This window comes from Pinus tabuliformis, chromosome 2_2 (genome assembly GCF_031772625.1).
Source record: "Pinus tabuliformis cultivar Carrire ecotype Pingquan chromosome 2_2, CPIR1, whole genome shotgun sequence".
Lineage (NCBI taxonomy): Eukaryota > Viridiplantae > Streptophyta > Pinopsida > Pinales > Pinaceae > Pinus > Pinus tabuliformis.
The window spans coordinates 393,963,175-393,984,132 of NC_142300.1; positions in this window are offsets into that span (position 1 = coordinate 393,963,175).

The following is a 20,958-nucleotide window of genomic DNA, read 5'->3' on the forward strand; positions in this document are numbered from 1 at the left end:
GTGAGCTAGCAGGTCTTCAATCAAATTGGATGTGAATTGGCTCCCTTGATCGGTGACCAGCTCTCTTGGGTAGCCAAATTTGTAGAAGATGTTTTCTCTTAAGAACTCGGCCACCTTCTCTTCTGTTGCTGCCTTGATTGCTTTAGTTTCTGCCCACTTGGTCAGGTAGTCAGTGCACACAATGATGTAAGACCTTTGCCTCGAAGGAGGGTTGATTGGACCCACAAAATCCATACCCCACTTCTCAAATGGCTCAAGAGTCACTTGAGGTTGGAGAGGCATCTCATCCCTTGGAGTCGGTTTCCCCATTCTTTGGCATCGGTCACATTGGCTGATATATCTTCTGACATCTTGATGAAGTGTGGGCCAATAGTAGCCTGCCTGCAGGATTTTGAAGGCAGTCCTCTTTGCTGCAAAATGTCCTCCACAAGGCCCATCATGACAGGTGAGGAGGATATCAAAGACTTCCTCCTCCCTTACACAACGCCTTAAGATCTGATCAGGGCCAAGCTTGAACAGATTGCCCCCGATCCAAGTAAATGAGGCACTTTTTCTGATGATTCTGCTCTTCTCTCTTGAAGATAGGTGCGGAGGGAACTGTGCTGAAACAAGGTAGTTTGCTATATCAGCAAACCATGGAGAGAGTACTGAGATAGCAAACAGATGTTCATCGGGCATCTGGTCATCCACTGTTCCATCCTCATCTGTAGACAAATCCAATCTAGATAAAAAGTCAGCAACAACATTTTCTTTACCTGGTTTGTCAACAATGGTCAAATCAAACTGCTGCAACAAAAGTAACCATCTAATAATACGAGCATTCACATCTGGTTTATTCATTAAATATCTAATTGCAGCATGATCCGTATATACAAAGGTTTGATAGCCAGTAATATAATGTCGGAACTTGTTCAATGCATGGACCACAGCCAAGAATTCTTTCTCGGTTACAGTGTAATTCAGTTCGGCTTTGGACAAGTTTTTGTTAACAAAGTAAATGGCATATGGAAGTTTTTGTTCAACTTGTCCTAAAGCTGCCCCTATGGCTTTGTTTGAGGCATCAGTGTGGATGTGGAAAGGTAGGGCCCAGTTTGGGCCTCTCAAGATTGGGGCTGACACCAACTTGTCCTTTAATTCATTCAAAGCCCTCTGACAATCGTCAGTCCATTTAAACTCCACATCTTTTGCCAACAGACCAAGCAATGGCGAGGCTAACTTGTTGAAGTCTTTAATGAATCTCCGGTAATACCCTGCTAATCCTAAGAAACTCCGGACATCCCTTACCTTTTGGGGAGGTGGAACCTTCTTGATGAGAGCAATTTTGTTAGGATCCACTTGTAACCCTTGGCAAGAAATGGTATGGCCTAGCACAGTCCCTTCAGTCATCAGGAATTCACATTTTTCAGGACTAAGGGACAGGTTCATCTCAATGCATTTGGTTAGGACCTTTCCTAGATTGGACAATGCTTCCTAGAAGTTGGACCCATAAGGAGTGAAGTCATCCATATAGATTTCCACCGCATCATGGACCAACTCCGAGAAGATGCTCAAGACAGCTCTCTGGAAGGTAGCAGGAGCATTGCATAGCCCAAAGGGAAGAACTCGGTAGGCAAAGGTACCCCAAGGACAAGTGAAGGTGGTCTTATCTTGGTCTTCCGGGCTGATTTGGATTTGGTTCTACCCGCTAAACCCATCCAGGAAAGAGAAGAACTTCTTTCCTGCCAGTCCATCCAACACTTGATCTATGAAAGGTAGAGGGAAATGGTCTTTCTTGGTAGCTTTGTTCAGTTCTCGATAGTCCACACAGATTCTCCACTTCCCATTTTTCTTGGGAACCAACACCAGAGGGGACACCCATTCACTATCTGAGATGGGGTAAATGAATCCGGCATCCAACAGTTTTTGCAATTCTTCCTTGACAATGTCCTTAAGGGCTGGATTCATTCTCCTCTGAGGTTGCCTAACCGGTTTACAACCCTCTTTGATGTATATGTGATGGGTACAGACCGAGGGATGGACTCCTTTCATCTCCTTATAGCTCCAAGCAAAAGCATCTAGGTGACTGGCCGACAGGCTACACAGCTCCTTTTCCTGGGAAGGAGATAGGGAGGAGCTGATCTTTAACATTCTCTCAGGGCCGAACTCCACATTCTTGACTCTGGGAGTAACAGGGTTGGTGGTACAAAGGTCCACTAAGGTGTTGGCTTGGGCGTCCTCCACCAATTTTTCTAAGGATAGTGCACTGGAAGGTGGATTCTGGATCAAAGTCTCAATCAAGTCATCCTCGGTTGGGGGGTCTCTTCTAGTGGTATCTAGGGTGCACAAAGGTGCTGAGTACACCTCATCCTCTTCTCCTTCCTCCAACCACAGTGGTAAGTCATGCTCTAAGGAGGGTTGGGCAGGAGGATATAGGACTAGTTGCTTGGACATAGGACCGTTTTTTATGGTCATGTTGCCTGCACGGCAACTGATGTAAGCATCTGCAGTGGCTAACCAAGGCCTTCCCAAAATGAGAGGATATCTAGTAAGCTTTGCCTTGGGTTGCAGAACCAAGAAATCTGCAGGGTATTCCCAAGAGTCGACAGAGACCAAGACATCCTCCACAATCCCTTTGGGAGTCACAGTGGAGCGATCTGCTAGTTGCAGTACTGTCGAGGTCTTCCTCAAGGAACCCTGAAGATTGAGTTTGAGCATGGTATCCCTGGTCATCACATTAATGGCAGCCCCCAGATCAATCAAGGTGTGAGGTATGATGGTGCCATTGATATGGACATCTACTACAGGACTCCCAGGATCTAGGTACTTTGGGCAGATGACTTGTCCTAACATAAGGTCGGACAGTTGTCCTAAGACATTGATGGTTGAAGCATCTCTCTTTCGCCTGCCTGGGTGTTTAAAACACTTTTCCTTAACCAGTTTGTTGTATATTGGCACATCCTTGATGGCTTGAAGAAGTGGTATTTTCACACACAACTGCTTGAGCTCTCCCAGAAGCTCATCCTCCTCTGGGTTGGGTTGTGTGGTGGCTGTTAGTCTCTCAGGAAAGGGTGGAATAGCCTTTGGTTCACTTTCATGTTTATCCTCCTCGTCCTCTGGGGGAGGAGGTTGGCGATCTGGAAGAGTCTTTCCAGATCGAAGATTGATCTCCTGGATCTCCACAGCATAGGTAGGACATGATGTTTCCCCATTGTATACCTGCTGGGCCTGTCTATTGTTGGGGTTCGGGTTCGGTTGAGCAGGCATTTGAGGTTGCCTTGGAGGAGCAGGAGGTAATGGTTGAGGTTGAACTGGTGGTGGAGGCAAAATGGCGGGAGGAGTGTTGTACTGGGGCCTCCACCCCGACTGAGGTGCATTCCACTGAGGCTGTGGCTGGGCATGTGAATGATATGAATGAGTAGTGGGTTGAGTAGGGTACTGAGGTGGATAAGACCATGGAGGAGGCATAGACCAGGAAGGATGAGCAGGGGGACCCCAGGAAGGCATAGGAGTCGATTGGTTGGGGCTGTAATAAGCTTGAGGTGCCCCTTGCATCCCCTGCTGGTAAGGTCTAGGTCCTTGTGGCCTCCTTTGGTTGAGGAAGTAGAGAGGTTCAGTGGGGGCTTCTGTCCCTTGGTACATAGTTTTAAACCCAGGTAAGGTTGGACATTGATTTGTGGGATGGTCCTCCTCACAAACGAAGCACACTTCAACTGAATGCAATGGGCATTCGTTCTTAGGGTGTCTCCTTGTACATCTAGGGCAGAAGACAGCCAAGGCCCTCTCAGCTTCTTCCTTCTTCTGCTGGATCCTGAATGTGTCCAGTTGCATGGCAATGGTCTGTCTCACCTCACTCTTAAGATCTTCTAATTGATTTGCAAACTCATGCTTGGAGAAAGGAATACCAGCTGAGAGAGGGTTTCCTCTTCCTTGTTTCTGGGCTGCCCTAGAGTGGTTTCTGAACACAGTCTTGATGTCCTCATAAGGCAGCTGGTAAATATCTCCCCCAGCTAACATGTGAAGGGTATCTAAAAGGTCTTCAGGGACTCCTCAGAGCAGGACCAACTTGAGGGATTCAGGGTCAAGTGTGCACCTGGCCCGCTTATAGCTAAGTTGGAACCTCTCCTCATAATCCTCTAAGGACTCATCATTTCCCATGGTCATCCGAAAGATTTCTCCCTTGGTTTCCTTGGACCTACAGTAGTCCCGGTACTTGGTATTGAAAGCTTGCTGCATCTGAGCCCAAGTGGTGATACTATTCCCAGGTAAGCCCATGAACCAGCGTAATGTTGCATCCTTAAGAGTGGAAGGGAAGAGTTTCAGCTTCTGCTCATCTTCAGTATAGTCATAGGTTCTACAAAGGACAGCAAACTCAAACAGGAAGGTATCAGGATCTTCAGTAGTCAGTCCATGGAAGTGAGGCAGAGCAGAGGGGCTAATGTTTTTCATTTTCATTTCTCCATTGGTTTCTCGGATGGGAAAGGCACCTTCTATTCTCTCATCTTCTCTTCTATTGTCAGCCATAGCTTCAGATGGGATGGTCTCTAATTCTTCTTCTGCTATAGGATCTTCGTATATCTCAGGAGGTTCACCTATAGGTTCTTCTGGATCACTGTCACCGAAGAAGAGAGAAGGGTGACTCAGTGATGTGGTGGGGGTGTTGGGTAGGAATTTGCCTGTTTTATCTCGGTTCCTACGAGGCATGAAATGGAAAGACTTTTTGATTGCTTTTGCTTTTTTTCTTTGGTACCTGCAAAACTGAAACAGATTGATCTACAACTAACTATCTTGCTGAAATAAAAATGCAGAATTGAAATGAAAGCAGGAAAGGACTAATCTATTTTGCTCAAATGGAATTGCAGGAATGGAAATGCTAGTCTACGCTTGCAGAATTGAAAGGCTAATCTATGCTTGCAGAAATGAAATTGCAGAATTGAAATGCTAATCTATGAAAGCAGGAAATGTCTATGCTACTTTTGCAGAATGGAAATGAAATAAACTAATTGGCAGAAGGCGAGAGTAAGAAAATAGAAGAAAAGCAACAATTACTAATACTCTGACGCTTCCCCGGCAACGGCGCCAAAAAGATGGTGGGCTCCAGTATTGTAGCAATAATGCTACAACTCCTGGAGCTTCCTATCTCTAATTTTATCAACTCGGTAGTTCGTAACAAACTTGGAAGCGACGGTGCTGTATGCACAAGTACTAGCTCTTGTCGCAGCTGTCACTTGGTCAACTGGCACAAATCTGCTAGGGCTCAAGCCAACTTCTATATGTTCTCAGAAGAAGCTTTCTAAATGATGAACGAAGGCTATCTTAAAGGAAATTAACCTACTTTGCAAGAATGAACTGAAAGCCAACCAAACAGGGAAACCCTAGTAAACCCTAATCTGACTAGTTTAATCTCTATGATGCAATGGTGGGAGTGCAAACTTCTAGAAATGATGCCATTACTTCTAGTGAGATGATATGCATGAATTTAAACTACTTTCATTGGAGAGAACACATTTTTGTATTTTTGCTCAAGTGGGTGGAGTTATTGTGATTGTGCTTCTTACTAGGTCTTGACTGTGCAGAGGTAGTTCAAAGGGAGGAAGGCTTGGGAAAGTTCAGGAGGGCTCTGAGAGGTTCCAGGGGATCCCTCACATCATTCCACAGAAGTCCACAACGTTCAGGTGCTCGGCAACCGTGTTTGCAGGCTTCTACAGGATGTCTGCAGGGGATCCTACAGGAAACTCGGGATTTCTACAGGATGTCTGCTAACTTCTACAGGATGTCCTACAGTCGGAGTTTTGGGTAATGGAGGAGTGAAGGAACTGTATGGATGGATGGGTATGATGAAAGAGGAGCTTGAGATGACCTATGGACAGAGAGATGAGGTGGAGAGAGAGTGGATAGAGCTGGTTGGTCGATAGAAGGGTAGGGGCAATGAAAGGTCAAAAAGATTGAGCAACGTGGATAATAGAAGGGTTGGAAGGCAAATGAGCTGAACAGAGGATGAGTAGGTGGCTTAGGCACGGTTCAGGAAGATAAGAACACGATGAAGTGGTGTTGCGCAGTGTAAATGAAACAAATCACCCTTATCTTGCATGTAAACGAAAGTTCACCAACCTATTCTAACTGTTTTATTAGGAATCAAAGAACATCAATGTAAGTTGAAAGGAATTCGTGCATGATACTGAACCAAAGAGTCATTACTCGAGATAAAATCGCATGGACAACTCTTCAATCGAAAACATTACAACAATACTTGCATGCATATGTTAAAACAGTGTTTTTTCGGCAGTTGGCACGGTCTACACTTTCGGTCCCCAAACAGAGGTGAAAGTGAGCATGCATTCAACCTTTTTGAACTCAACTTAACTTCAATCTCCCTACGCTAATTCTGAACTAATGAAACAACTGCATTCATGAAACTAATCTACATAACCAAACCGAAACAGTCAACTCAGCAAACTGTATTTTTCAAGTGCAAGTAAAGGAAAGAAATGCAATGAAAAAAAAACAAGTAACAATACAAAGGAAAGGAGGTCTATTGCTCTCAGGTTGGGCCCTAACCTGAGAGCTATAGCTCCCCTAAGAACTCAGAATCGAATCCAAATCTGACTGCCTTTATTAAAATATCATAATCATGAGTCTAACAACATGCCAAAATTGGCTTACAAAGAGCAAAAACAAAGCTACAGCTCGTAATCCAAAATCTATATCAAAAGTTCAAGAGTCCCCACGAAGGCTACAGCCTTAATATTTATACATGATGAGGGCCAAGCTGGCCTCCTCAATTAGTGGAGCTTGGTTGTCCAACTGAAAGTAAACTGCTGTTCCTGTAGAATCCGTTGGCTGCCTTCTAGCTCGGTGGTGATAGCTGTTGGAGCTCGGAGTTGGGGTGGAGATCACGAGGGAGGTCCTTCAAGGCTGTGGACAACCTCCCTATAAACCCGCAATGCCACCTTGGTTGTCTCCTTGTCTCCATTTGCGTGGTCTTTGCTCCATTTAATGCCAAAAAACCTGAAATAATCATGTATTAGCTACGTAGGCATAATGACTGCCCTTCTTCCTACAAATAACACGAACATACTAAGAAAAGATGCATAAGTGATAAAAAAAATGAAGGGTTGAGCAAGGTAAGTAGGCCAAATGAGCCCAAATTGTTACCAAAATTTGGGGCTCATCACATTCCTTCCTCCATGGAACTAATTCTAAGTATGGAAGGCCATTCAATGTCATCATTAATGACAAAACCTCCTTCATCTTCCTATAAATTGACCACTCATCTAAGTGATCAGGGGCTAGATTATGTTGAATTGTAAGGAGATAATGCTACTATGAGACTTGAGTTTGGAGCAAATGATGTGATGCCACAAGTTTGTCTTGCTTTTGATGTGAAGTGGATGGGATCCAAGCTGGAGGAATGACTTTGAATCAGACACTGATGGTTGTAATTCCTTCTTCTATCTAATAAAGTGTTTGAACCTTTTTCCATATTTGTGTTCTTTCATAATGCTTATATGTATGAATTGCTTCTTATTCCTTTCATTTATATTCAATGGATCGTATACTTTGATCGGTTTTCGTCTTATGTTGTGTTTACAAGGTACTTCTCAAGCGGATTAAGTACGGGAAGGAGCGACGGAATCGATACAAGGAGGCGAGAGGAAAGTGAAACTACAGGTAGGCCTTCTATTCTCTCTTATTATCTATTGCTTATAGGAAAAGTCTAAAACACTTTAAACTGTTGTTCTAGGCACAACTACTTGTCTAGTGAATTACTATTTATCCGTAGATGCTAAATTCTCCAAAACAAGTTGGCGACTCTACTAGGGAAGAATCCTCTTTCCTAGTAGCTTATCCAACTCCTAAGACATCCTGGTAGACTCTATTTGTGTTCATAGATTGTAATTCAGTTGTTTACATTGAAAAATTAGTCAAAATTGTGTCAAATTGCCTCTTGAAATGGCTTATTGTCACCAGCGCAGGCTTGTGAGGGACACAGTGTGCTACAGAGCATCCCTAGCTTAGGGACAGTGCTCTGAAGCACACTGTCTCCCACTCTAGGCTGCGCTGATCAACCTTAGGTCAAATTCCCACCTTTGGAAAGTGTTTTTTCCAACTTTTCTCTGTTTGTTTGCTTGCTGATTAATGAATGAATGTCATGTCTCAGAGAACAAATTTTATCTCCTTTTCCAAACCTACTTTCATTTGATTGATTAATGTTTATTTAATGTTTTCTTTGTCATTATTAGTCTATAGTCAAAGTTAGAATATAGTTGATTAATCTTCATTCGAAAGGAAGTGTCGTAAAGTCTTCTCTTCATTCAAATTAGGACTGTCGTAACAGTATTCGTTCTTATGAAAGATTGATTGATTGTATGTGCATATTTATTTTTGTTCATCATAACATTAAGGGATTTGAAAAGAAAAACTCGCATTTTTCATATTGTAATTTGTGAATGCTTGAAAGGATAGCTAGGGAAATTGCATTAGATGTGCTCTTTGCTCTTTGTCAAAAATCACATTGCTCTATCCCTACTAGCTAAGGATTTTCATTGTTCAATTGAATGGAAAGAATGTTTATCATATTAGTTGCATTTTACGAATTGCAAACATACATCACATGGTGAACCTTGAAAGGCAAATTCTAAATAAGATCAACTTAAAATTTATCTGAATTTACCTAATGGAGCATTGTCACTTAACGAAAAACATTTAGAGGTCTAAGCTAGAGATGTGTTCTGACGTCGTAAAACAAAGCAGCTATCGCCAACTTTTCTACAATACATCCTGAGTGTGATACCTCATTCCACATACCTGAGTATATCGCAGCTCATCCACGTACCTTCGGGTATATAGCGCGGTGTTACAGTTCGTAAAGTATATGGTAAAACTTTTGCCTAGATTATCCCTTTTTTGTTTTGTTATGTTACTTTGATTAAAATAAAATTAATTGACCATGGATAACATCCTCCACGCTCGCTCCTTAGTTTATATTAGGTTGAAACATATGGCGACAAATCCGGAGTCCATCGCTCAAGGAATTCCTTTTGATGGGAATCCTAGTCCTTTTCCTCCTTTTCGAAATGTTGGTGCTCCATATATGGCTACATTGTCCCTTCTCGGATTTACCATTGGCTTGCCAGTATGGTTGTTTTCAACCTCCTTGGTTCAAAATGTCGTGATTTCCCCGCAATCGAGTACATCTCCAACTGGACAAAATCAAACTCTAGTTGATCCTAAAGTTGACCCTTTGCCTTTTTCCTCGGTTTTTTCTTCCTACCCTTCTTCCTCTTCGCCTGGTGAAAGTATTGGTACTAGTAACCAGGTGGCTAAGAAGAAGAAGAAAGGGAAGAAGAAGAAGAAGAAGCAAATTCAGCAAAGGGGCAACCAAGCAACCATTGCTTTGAATGCAACGTTTGATGACAAATCATCCGTCAAGCCTCACAAAGTTCGATATCCATGCAAACTTTGTGTGGGAGACCATCTTCTTTGAAATTGTCCTGATATTCCTCAGATCTTAGAAGAATGGTTTTCTCGTTCACACCATCCCGTGTCATCAACTTCTGGAGATCATGTTGGTGACACACCATCAACTAGTGGTAGTAAAGTTCATGGAACCAAGGGTAAAGTTAAGTTTCCTTTAGGTTATGTGAAGGGAATCACCCCATTCACCTTTGTCCCTATCTAGATGAAGCCAAAAGAGTGTTGGATAACCGTCTTGCTTCACCGCAGTGACTTCCATATGGTTATAGGAAACTCTCCCTCAATCCTTCACTAGTTGATGAATTGACTGGCCAAAATCAACCATCGGTCAAACCCACTCTCTCTGAAAGTGAATCCTATGAGTCTATACCCGACCCAAATCAACAGGTCAAGATAACAGTTGACCCAATTTCACCTTCAGCTAATCGTACCTTTCCCGAAGAGAGTGAATATGATACCACTCAAGTTCTTTTTGTTTCTTCAGATTCCAATGAGCTTGGGGGCAGTCCTCATGTTCCATCAAGACAAGAGGAAAATCCTCCCGTTCTCGTAACTCAAGGGGTTAATTCTCTCGTTCTTACGATACCCCCTCCAAGTAGTCCAGTCACTTCCTTTGATTAGAATCAACTGACAGGATTTTGTCTTCCTTCTTATGTGCCTTTCCATATCATAGTACAAGTTTGTAATATGATTGTATCTAGCACTATTATAGATGAAGGTGCATCAGTGAGTATCCTTTCCTCAACTGCTTGGCAAGCGCTTGGTTCGCCGCCACTTGTGCCTTTTACCCAAAATCTGTTGGCTTTTAACAAAGGAACCAGTCAACCATTAGGGATCTTCCCTTAGTTACCTATTACTTTGGGAGGAAAAATCGTTTATCTGAATGTGATGGTAGTCCCAGGCCCTTTAGATTACAATTTACTACTTGGGCGCAACTGTGTTTATGACATGGGAGCTATTGTTTTTGTTAGCCCCTAAGGTGCAATGCTGCTATTTTTAGCGGAAATATCCCATGTTTTAGCTCCGAGGACCATGTCTCCTCTTGCTCCGCTTTGGCCATAAGCCGGACTTCAAAAATACTACTCTCGCATCTATAATTGCATCAGGTCCTGTTAGCCCTGAGGTGCTAATCCAAACAGATCCAAAACACTCTCTAAGTCTTCGAAATCTTCTTAAAATCATTCAGAAGATGAAAACCATCGCATAAGGGGAACCTTCAAACAAGCAGAAAAACACTATCGGGAGGTGAAAAACACTAGAAAGCAGTGAAAAATAGAGCAGCGGAGGCTTGAGCAATGAATGCACAGCAGTCATCAGATCTGGCCGATCAACGGTACAGATCTGATCGGCAAATCACAATCAGTGACCACAACAGAGCACTTACACAGCCCAGGGTTATCGCGATATGGGATTGCGACTAATCGCATCGCGATATCGTAATCGGAGAAACATTATGGAGCGGGGCTTATACCCATACATGTATGCAATGCGATTAGCCAGACCCGACGGCTATATAAACATTATTGCATAGATTTTGAGATCCGCCGAAAGGCGTGTTTTAATGTAATTTCACATATTTCATTATTTAATGAAATACAAATAAACAACATCGATGCGATAAGACCCGGACCCGAAAGGGTTAGTGAAGGGAAATATATAATATTTGAAGTTCGGAGGGAGCCAATTTTCACGTTATTTTCAATGTTTTAAATGTATTTCCAAAATACAAAGGGAAGCCTTGGAACAAGGCCGAAGCGACTTGCGACAACGATTGAGGACGGACTCGATAGTAGAATAGACCAAATTTAAGGACTTTTGAAGTCCGGATGAACAGTGTTCGCGGTGGATTTTCACAGTTGAATGCTTTCCTTTGTGTTAACAGAAAGCATCCGTTTCAGGGATTCAATCAGACAGAAAGCCAAAAAATGGAAAAACAACAGCGCAACACAGCCGAACCAACAGAAATGGTCATGGAGCATCACTAGCACGAGTGAGCTACCTAACAACAAGGCAAAATTACCAGAATTTGGTTACTGTTGTTAGAAAAAAGACCTCCAAGCTCATGTGTGTCTAGTCATGGCATCGAGTTGTTAAAAAGACAGAGAGGATAGATTAAGACCTCTCGAGCCTTAGAGGGTTCGAGAGCATTGTAAAAGGCCTATAAAAGGTTGAAAGTTCAGAGGATCAAGGGTTCAACTTTTGGAGATTGTGAAGACTCTGCTCCTCTCAACGTCTCATCTTCATTCTAGCAATATAAGATTCTTTTGTTGTTACATGTTCAATTCCCATTTTCTCCTCTGTTCTAAGCTTGCACTTAAATAGTTTATTCATGTTTTCTTCTATGTCTAATGCTAGATAATTGTCATCTTATCTCTGCGCTGATAAATTATATTTGCAAGTTTCATTTACTTTATGTAGTTAGCCATGCATATTTTTTTATGTATGCATCTTCTGGTACAGTGAGTATTCTCCATCTATCCATTGAATCTATAAACTATTGAGCATTAGTGGTCCAAATCCTTGTAAAGCTGAGGGTGTTCATGCATGTCTTGAGTGAAAATAGAGTTGAAATAGTCATCTAACTTGATCCAAACCATCATCCATTCCAATAGTTCCGAGAACGATATTGAAGATTTATATGTTACCAGGCATCTCCGAGCTAAAACCTAAGAGAGCTTCCTAGAGTGCTAACATAATTCGCATCGTTGCTGGGGAGAGGAGACTGAAGCTCAACTTCCCTAGGAGACAACACAGATCCAACTTTGATGATAGACAAAGTCTGGGCACTTTTTCGGTTGTAATCATCTATCTGGCGACTCTACTGGAGGACGAACCTCTTGGCGACTCCACTTCATAGTTCTGGCTCAGTTTGTGAGGCATAGTCGAAGAAATCCTAAGAAGCCACAAGCTAACCCAGTATTTGACCCTGAAAAAATCATCAAAGAAAGAAAGGCATTGCAGAAAGGAGCATCAGGTTCAGGTAGCTCTAAACAATATTCTATATCTCTTCAAGAAAATCCTGTAATAGAACAAATACATATTGAGAGTATAGCATCTAATACTAGCAGTGAAGAAAAAATCTCAGAGATTCATAGAGCTCCTTATTCTTTAGTTTATCCTTCCATGCTAAGCCCGAAGGAAGTCTCTCCTCCTATCCATCATACTCCTTTAGTCCTATCAATCACTCCTCAACCCTCTATCATTCAGACTTCCAGTCCCCTCATAGCCACCACAGCTATGGCAGTACCACAAGCACCTACCAAAATGGAAAGAATCATAGCTGCTAGGTATGAACCTCTAGTACTGCCCACTCCTTTGAATGCCATGCCTACTGGAGAATATCAGAAGTATAGGCCTAAGTTCACTGGGACTGAAGGTGTTACAGCTGAGGAACATCTTAAATCATTCTATAGCTATGCTGATAACCTGGACATTAGTGAAGATGATGTATGGATGAGAGTCTTTGTCCAAATTCTAGATGGAGAGGCTAGAAAATGGTTCAGAGAACTAACCACAAGGTCTATAACAGATATTGAGGCTTTAGATGATGCATTCCTAAAGCATTGGGGGGATAAGAAGGATCTACTCTACTACCACACCGAGTTTGTGAACTTAAAGAGGGAAAATGGTGAGTTGTTGTCTGATTTTAATAAGATGTTTAACCGCATGTACAACAAGATACCAACTGAAGTAAAACCCACCACTACCTCTGCCAAACTCACCTATGCCAGTGCCTTTGATTCTGACTTTTGTCTACTGTTGAGGGAGAGAAGATGCTCTACCTTGGCTGATATGCAGGATGCAGCCTTGGAAGTAGAATCAAACATCATGGCTGCAGAGAAGCTCAAGGGGAATGTTGATAGAAGGAGACAGAGGGGCGAACCTTCATCATCTTCAGATTCCAAGATAGATAAAATGACCAAGATGATAGAGTCATTAGCCTCTGAAATCTCCAAATTAAAGGTTGAGTAGCACCCTGGGAGAGGAAGAGTTCCTAATACCTTTGCTCCTAGAAATCCAAATCCATATAGAAGAGCTAATGAGCAGCTGCAAATTCTGCAAATTCTGCAAAGATGCAAATGAAGACCAACGGGTGAAGACCCCTTTGGAAGAAGAGTAGTTTGAAGAAGATGATGAGATCCATTGTATGGAAGACAAAGGTAGTGCCTCCTTTTTTACCTTAGCTGCCTATGAAAGGTCATTATTCAATGACCAGATCAGCCTAGAGTGGGATGGTGAAGTTGTTCTACAAAATGATCATCGGCACAGGTATGATCTGAGGTCGAAGATGCATAATGCCAAGGAAACTCTTATTCAAAGAGCTATTGTCCTTGCAATACAGCAAGCTAATAAGGAGAAACGACCCACAGTTGATCCCATCATCCTCAAAGCTCCAGCTCATGAGGTAAGAGGCCTTCACAAGTCTCCTTCTCATTTTAGTTCTCAATCAGAAATTCAGAAGCTAAGGATACATATACCTCTGATTGAACTAGTAAAGAGCGAGTCCTTCAAGAGATCTATCCTCGAGGCCCTTGAGCCTAAAGCCATCCAAGCCTCCACTGACTATGTAAATCTGCTAGATGACAAACCAGCTATTTTTCTCAGCCCAATGATTGAAAATTGTGATGACAACTCCCCATAATTCTATGTATCTTTGAGTATTCATGAAAAAATCCTTCCCAACTGCCTTCTGGACACAGGAGCCAGCCATAATCTAATTCTCAAGGCTGTCATGGATGAGTTGGGTCTTGACATTACCAAGTTTTATCATGACATGTTTTCTTTTGACTCTAGAAAACTGAAATGTTTGGGATTAATCAAGGACCTAGCCATCACCATGTCTCAGCTACCCATGAAGAGCATGATGATGGATATTGTGGTAGTAGATGTACCCCCCAAGTTTGGCATGTTGCTCTCCAGAGGTTGGATCAAGAGATTAGGTGGAACATTGCAAAATGATCTGTCCTATGCTACTGTCCTAGTTTTTGGAGGTAAGAGTAGGAGATTATACAGAGAAGCTTAGTTGGATTATATCATCAGTGATGAAAGGAATCCCACTAATCATCCTATCTATGTTGTCAACACTGCTTTTGGAGCCTGTATTCTTCAGATTGATAGGAAACCGGTTTGCTAGATCATAGAGGAAGAAGGCCCACAAATTTGGGACATGCTCTTTGATGGAGCTTGCTCTAAGGAAGCTGCAAGGACAGGTGTAGTCCTTGTGTCCCCCACACAAGAATGCATTCATTTATCTTTCAATTTAACTTTCCATGTCACAAATAACATAGCAGAGTATGAAGCCTTGGTATTGGGCTTAAACGCTACTAAAGAAATAGGCATCAAAGGTCTGAAGGTGTTTGGAGATGCAGATCTTATCATTCAGTAGGTCAACAAAAATTTCCAAGCAAAGCATCCAAGGCTGAAAGCATACAAAGATGAGGTATGGAAGCTCAAGGACTCTTTTAATATTTTCAGCATTTCTTACATCCCGAGAATGAAGAACCAGCTTGTTGATTCCCTTGCTATGTCTGCTAGCACGTTTATTCCTCCTTTGCCTCCTAAATTGACTTATGAAGTTCAGGTGAAATATAGACCATCTCTGCCTGACAATGTCAAATATTGGAAATTTTTTGAAGATGATGATGAAATTAATAGGTTTTTACAAGTCGTTGATGAATTTTCTGAAATGCACATCGACCAAGAAAATGAAACCATTGAAGAATGCAACCAGTCCAAGCTAAAGGACGAGATTGGTCAGGACAGCATTGTTCAGCTACCTAGTAACCATATACCCAAAGGATTGGTGCCCCTAGAGAAGCTGTTTGATCATAATGATGTACCTTATAAGCCTGCCAAAAAAGAAAATGAGTCTGTTGTTCATAAACATAATGTAGGGAGTCCAGCCCATCCCAAGTACATAAATTTGTCCACTCACTTATCTTCTGCCCAAAGTTCCGAGTATTGCACCCTGATGAAACAATTTGCTAATATTTTTTCTTGGGAGTACAGTGATCTTAAGACCTATGACACCAACATCATTTCGCATAAGATTCCACTGGAGAAGAACACCATCCCTTCTAAGCAGAAATTAAGACCTATCAGCCCTTTCTTATTGCCTTTAATTGAAAAGGAAATCAAAAAATGTTGGAGGACAACAAAAAGAGCTTGGATTCCAAGTTGAAGTTTTCACTATAGGCTAATAGAGTTACCAACAAGAAGTCCATAGGAAAATCTCCATTTAAGCTGGTTTATGGCGCTGATGTTGCTTTTCCTATCCAGCTAATTCTCTCTGTGGCCAAATTCTTGCAAGAAGAACGGGATGAAGAGAATGACATAGCAAGGAGAATGAGTAACTTGGTTGAATTATAGCAGATCAGAGAACAACTGGTTGAGAAGTCAAGAATTCATCAAAAGAAGATCAAAGAAACCTTTGATAGAAAGGCAAAAATGGACAGTTTTCAGGTTGGTGACTTTGTTCTCAAATGGGATGCGTTGAAGGAAAAGAAGGGAAACCATGGTAAATTTGATGCCTTATGGACGGGACCATTTGTCATTGCCCAAGTTCAGATGAACAACACTTTCATTCTACACAATTTGGTGGGGGAAGGTGTTTTTGATGGCCCAGTCAATGGGCGGTTTTTGAAACTTTACTTCACATGAGGCTTTAAGGCCTTAATATTGTAATAAGTTTTTTCAGTTTTTGTTTTTTATGCGAATAAACTCCATGGCCAATGGAACACTAGGAGATAAGTTTGTTTTCATTGTTACTGGAAAGGCAGAAATCTGCAGTTCTTGAAACCTCACAGGGATGCTTTCATCCCCAAAAGGAGCCAGTGTTAACCCCTGAGGTGCAGTGCTGCTATTTTTAGCGAAAATATCCCTTGTTTTAGCCCCGATGGCCACATCTCCTCTTGCTCCACTTTGGCCATAAGCCGGACTTCAAAAATACTACTCTCACATCTATAATTGCATCGGGTCCTGTTAGCCCTGAGGTGTTGATCCAAACAGATCCAAAACACTCTCTAAGTCTTCGAAATCTTCTTAAAATCATTCAGAAGATCAAAACCATCGCATAAGGGGAACCTTCAAATAGGAGGAAAAACACTATCGAGAGGCAAAAAACGCTAGAAAGCAGTGAAAAACAGAGCAACGGAGGCTTGAGCAATGAATGCACAGTAGTCGTTAGATCTGGTCGATCAACGGTCCAGATCTGATCGCAATCGGCAACCACAACAGAGCACTTACAATGGCCCGGGGTTATCATGATATGCGATTGCGACTGATCGCATCGCGATATTGCAATCGAAGAAACATTATGGAGCGGGGCCTATACCCATACATGTATGTGATGCGATTAGCTGGACCCGACGGCTATATAAACATTATTGCATAGATTTCGAGATCCGCTTAAAGGCGTTTTTTAATGTAATTTCACATATTTCGTTATTTAAGGAAATACAAAGAAAAACGATGATGCGATAAGACCCAGACCCGAAAGAGTTCGTGAAGGGAAATATATAATATTTGAAGCCCGAAGGGAGCCAATTTTCACATTATTTTCAATGTTTTAAACGTATTTCAAAATACAAAGGGAGCTATTGTTTCAACACTCTTTTGAGTGATTTGTTTCCCGCATGAAGGCAGAATTGTCACCGTTGACCAGCTTTCATTTCTCGGTCCAAATATGGCTTCTAGTCAACCATCTTCCCTCAATGGTCCTTTTGTACCAATGGCATCATCCCCGCCACATGTTAATTATGTGGCAACCAGTTCCATGCCTACAACTAATGATCAATTCAGTGATGTTGTACATCATGTACTAGGAGCATTGGAAACAGATCTCTCCTTCATGACCTCTTATGAGTTGTGATCCAAGGATATGAGGATAGTTCTTGCTCCTTGTATGGTCTAAAATGCGGACGCAAATTAGAGTTTAATTTAATGTCAACCTGGGAAGGTAAACTTAGAAGTGCTTATCTAAAATATATAGATCTAGAAAGATTCCTAATTTGTCCAAGATCTTAAAGTCCCCTTACAAGAACATATTCATTAAGATCTCTTTCAATAACTAATCAAACTTAGATCTAACAATTGTTTGATATCTATGATTCTCTTACAATAACATATTCTACAAGATCTCTTCCAACATTAGAGCATCTAATAAGAAATTAAAATCTGAAATGAAATAAACCTAGATCTAATAATTGTATGAGATCTTACGGTTCTCTTACAAGAACACCTTCAAATAAGACTCTTCCAATATTAGAACATTTAACAAAACTTGAAAGCTGAAATCAAACAAAAACATAAAATAAATTATAAACAAATAAGCATGCAAGTGAGGCCATGGGGGCCCTCCATAACTCCACAAGCAAACCACTTCAATGGAGACTCAGATGTAGAAGCAAAATTGAAGTATGATCCTTTATTTCAAAATTCTAAGATTACAAAAACTTCCAGATTACAAATGGAGGAGATTGTACTCCTATTTATAAAATGGGATGAGTAACAACTCATAATGATCATCCACTAATCTACTTTCCCATTATTACAAAATATGATCCCACAAATCTCTCAAGCATTTTTAACTACTTTCCCATTATTACAAAATATGATCCCTTTGAATCCTCCATAAATCTATCACATATCTTGGATAAGATATGCCAACCAAATCCTCCATGATCTTCTCCTTAGGAATTGGATAAGATATGCCAACCAAATCCTCCATGATTTTCTCCTTAGGAATAGGATAAGATATGCCAACCAAATCCTCAATGATTTGCTCCTTAGGAATAGGATAAGATATGCCAACCAAATTCTCCATGATTTTCTCCTTAGTAATAGGCTTGCATAATTATCTCCTTAATATGGTGGAGGAGATATTAATTCTTCACATATTTCCTACACATCACAAAACTCACATATTCTTGAGATATATATATAAAAATATGTATATTTTCTAATAATTAATCATAAATTCACTTGTAATACAAAAATGAATAAAATGGAAAATAAGAAGGTGAAACCCAAATGTATGTATGAAGATGATATGATAAAAGGTTAATGGGATGATGAAATGTAAGGAATAGTGAAGAAAAAGGTGGATGAAAATATGACATTTATGAGTCCCAACACTCCTGTGTCAACCTCATTAAAAAATGAAACAAGGAATATGAGGATGGTTCTTTTACTGTGTCAACCTCATTAAAAAATTAAACATGTCCATGAGGATGGTTCTTTTACTGTGTCAACCTCACTAAAAAATGAAACAGCCCCTACGAGGACAGTTCCTAGCCTTAGTCAACCTCGTTAAAAAATGAAACAAAGGCTATGAGGATAGTTCCTTATCTTGTGTCAACCTCGTTAAAAAATGAAACCAAGGAATACGAGCATAGTTCCTTGTCTTGTGTGAAGCTTGTTAAAAAATGAAATAAGGAATCTGAGCAGAGTTCCTTGTCTTGTGTCAAGCTCATTAAAAAATGAAACAAGGTCCCCTGGAGCAAGTTCCAAGTCGAGTCTTTCACTTGATCTCGTAAAAGAACCTTCATTCCATCCACCTAATAGCCACGAGTAGTCTACTTAGGTGAATGTAATGAATCTTGGGGGGGATGCACCTAATGGTAAAGTTAAGTTTCCCTGTAGGTTATGTGAAGGGAATCACCCCATTCACCTTTGTCCCTATCTGGACGAAGCCAAAAAGGTGTTTGATAATCGTCCTGCTTCACTGCAGTGACTTCCATCTGGTTACAGGGGACTCTCCCTTTCATCATGCTGGGGGCATGCAAACCAATCCAAGCATAGTTTTTCGTTTCGAACTTGTGCAAAAATGAAACTGAATCCAAGCATAGTTGTTCGTTTCAAGCTTGTGTAAAAATGAAACTAAATCCAAGCATAGTTTTTCATTTCAAGCTTGTGTAAACATGAAATTGAATCCAAGCATAGTTCCCTATGGTTCAATCTTGTCTAAAAATGAACCCATTTCTGTTTTAACCTTCATGATTGCCATTCTATCAACCTCTTTCATCAGATGAGCCTTGGTTGTTTTCATCCCATCGCCACCATCCCTTTGGCCGATCATACTCTTTCACTTGGTTTTTTTACCCTTTTTGAGGAACAGTTGCAATGAGTGGTCTTATTAGCCAACCTCTTCACATAAATCTACATGTTTTGAGAAGTTCCAACATCACTGGAACCAGTTTCTACCCTAGACACCACTCGTTCCTCAAAGTGGAGTCCTCTTTAAGCTATTTTCATACTCTCTAAACATGAAAAAATTGTCGAGCGCTTGTCCTTTCCAGCTCGTTAACGGATTAGAGATGATATCTCTCTTGTATTATTTTACGCTTTTTCGGACTTGAGAGATTAATTTATGAAAAAGAACTTGTGGAGTTTTCTTTTTTGTCCCCTTTCAAACTCTCTAAACATGAAAAGGATCGACTTATATTTGCCATTAAACTCCTTTAAAAACATCAAATAGCAACAAACTTGTCCATCTAAACAAGACCGAGTTTCACCTTTGCTAGACTCGTTAAAACATCAAATAGCGATGGATTCGCCCAAAGGGTGAAATTATACAACAAGCATATGTTATCCTCCTCAATCTTGATAAAAATAAAGAGGTATTGGTCAACAATGACTAGGGAAAATGGAAAAAGGTGAAAACCACTTTATGGTAGCAGGGCGCCCTTGAACATGACACTTTCACTCCATCACCGTGACTATCTGGGTTGGGTTATTAGCTTGATGGTTATCACACTGTCGGTCTATTATACCATCCATTGCTTTCTTTTGGGTCAATGCTACCAATTCACTTTAGTGTCGCCGACATGTTCAAGAGAATTCATTCAGTCAAAATCCATCTTTTGCAATACCATAAACCTTCATTTTCATGACCGCCATTCCTGAACCTTATGTCGTCACTCAAATTCCATCTCTAAAAATCACTAAACTCATTTCGTGTCGTTGATGTGGGATACATCAAGGCCCTCCTGCGACGAGTTGCTTCTTGTCGACATCAACTCATTATCCAAGAAGTTGACTTAGAAACACCCATTCAGTACCTTGAGGCTTGCATACATCAATGGCAGGTTTCTCGCTTTCGACGATAGGCATACATCAATGGCCTTCGACCAAAAGACATTGTATGGTGTTCGACATCAAATCATCCATTCACACCATGCAGAATGTACTGCAATACCTTGAGGATCATTATCATTATCGATGATTTCTCTCGCATCTGTTAACAGCTTACATCATCTGTTGGTAATCAGATGGTGTCTTCCCATGTTCGACTTCAAATCACATATTCACATGGTTAGACTCGTACTTGAGCGAACGGTTGAACGAGATTGAAGACCCCAGATCTAGTTTCATCCATCTGGGTTGCGATATTAGGAGTACTAAATCATATGTAAAATGGCTTTACATTGATAGTCATTCCAATCATGGGTCTATATCTGTAAATGATTGTTTATGTACATGTAATGAAAGTTTATAAGCTGAGCA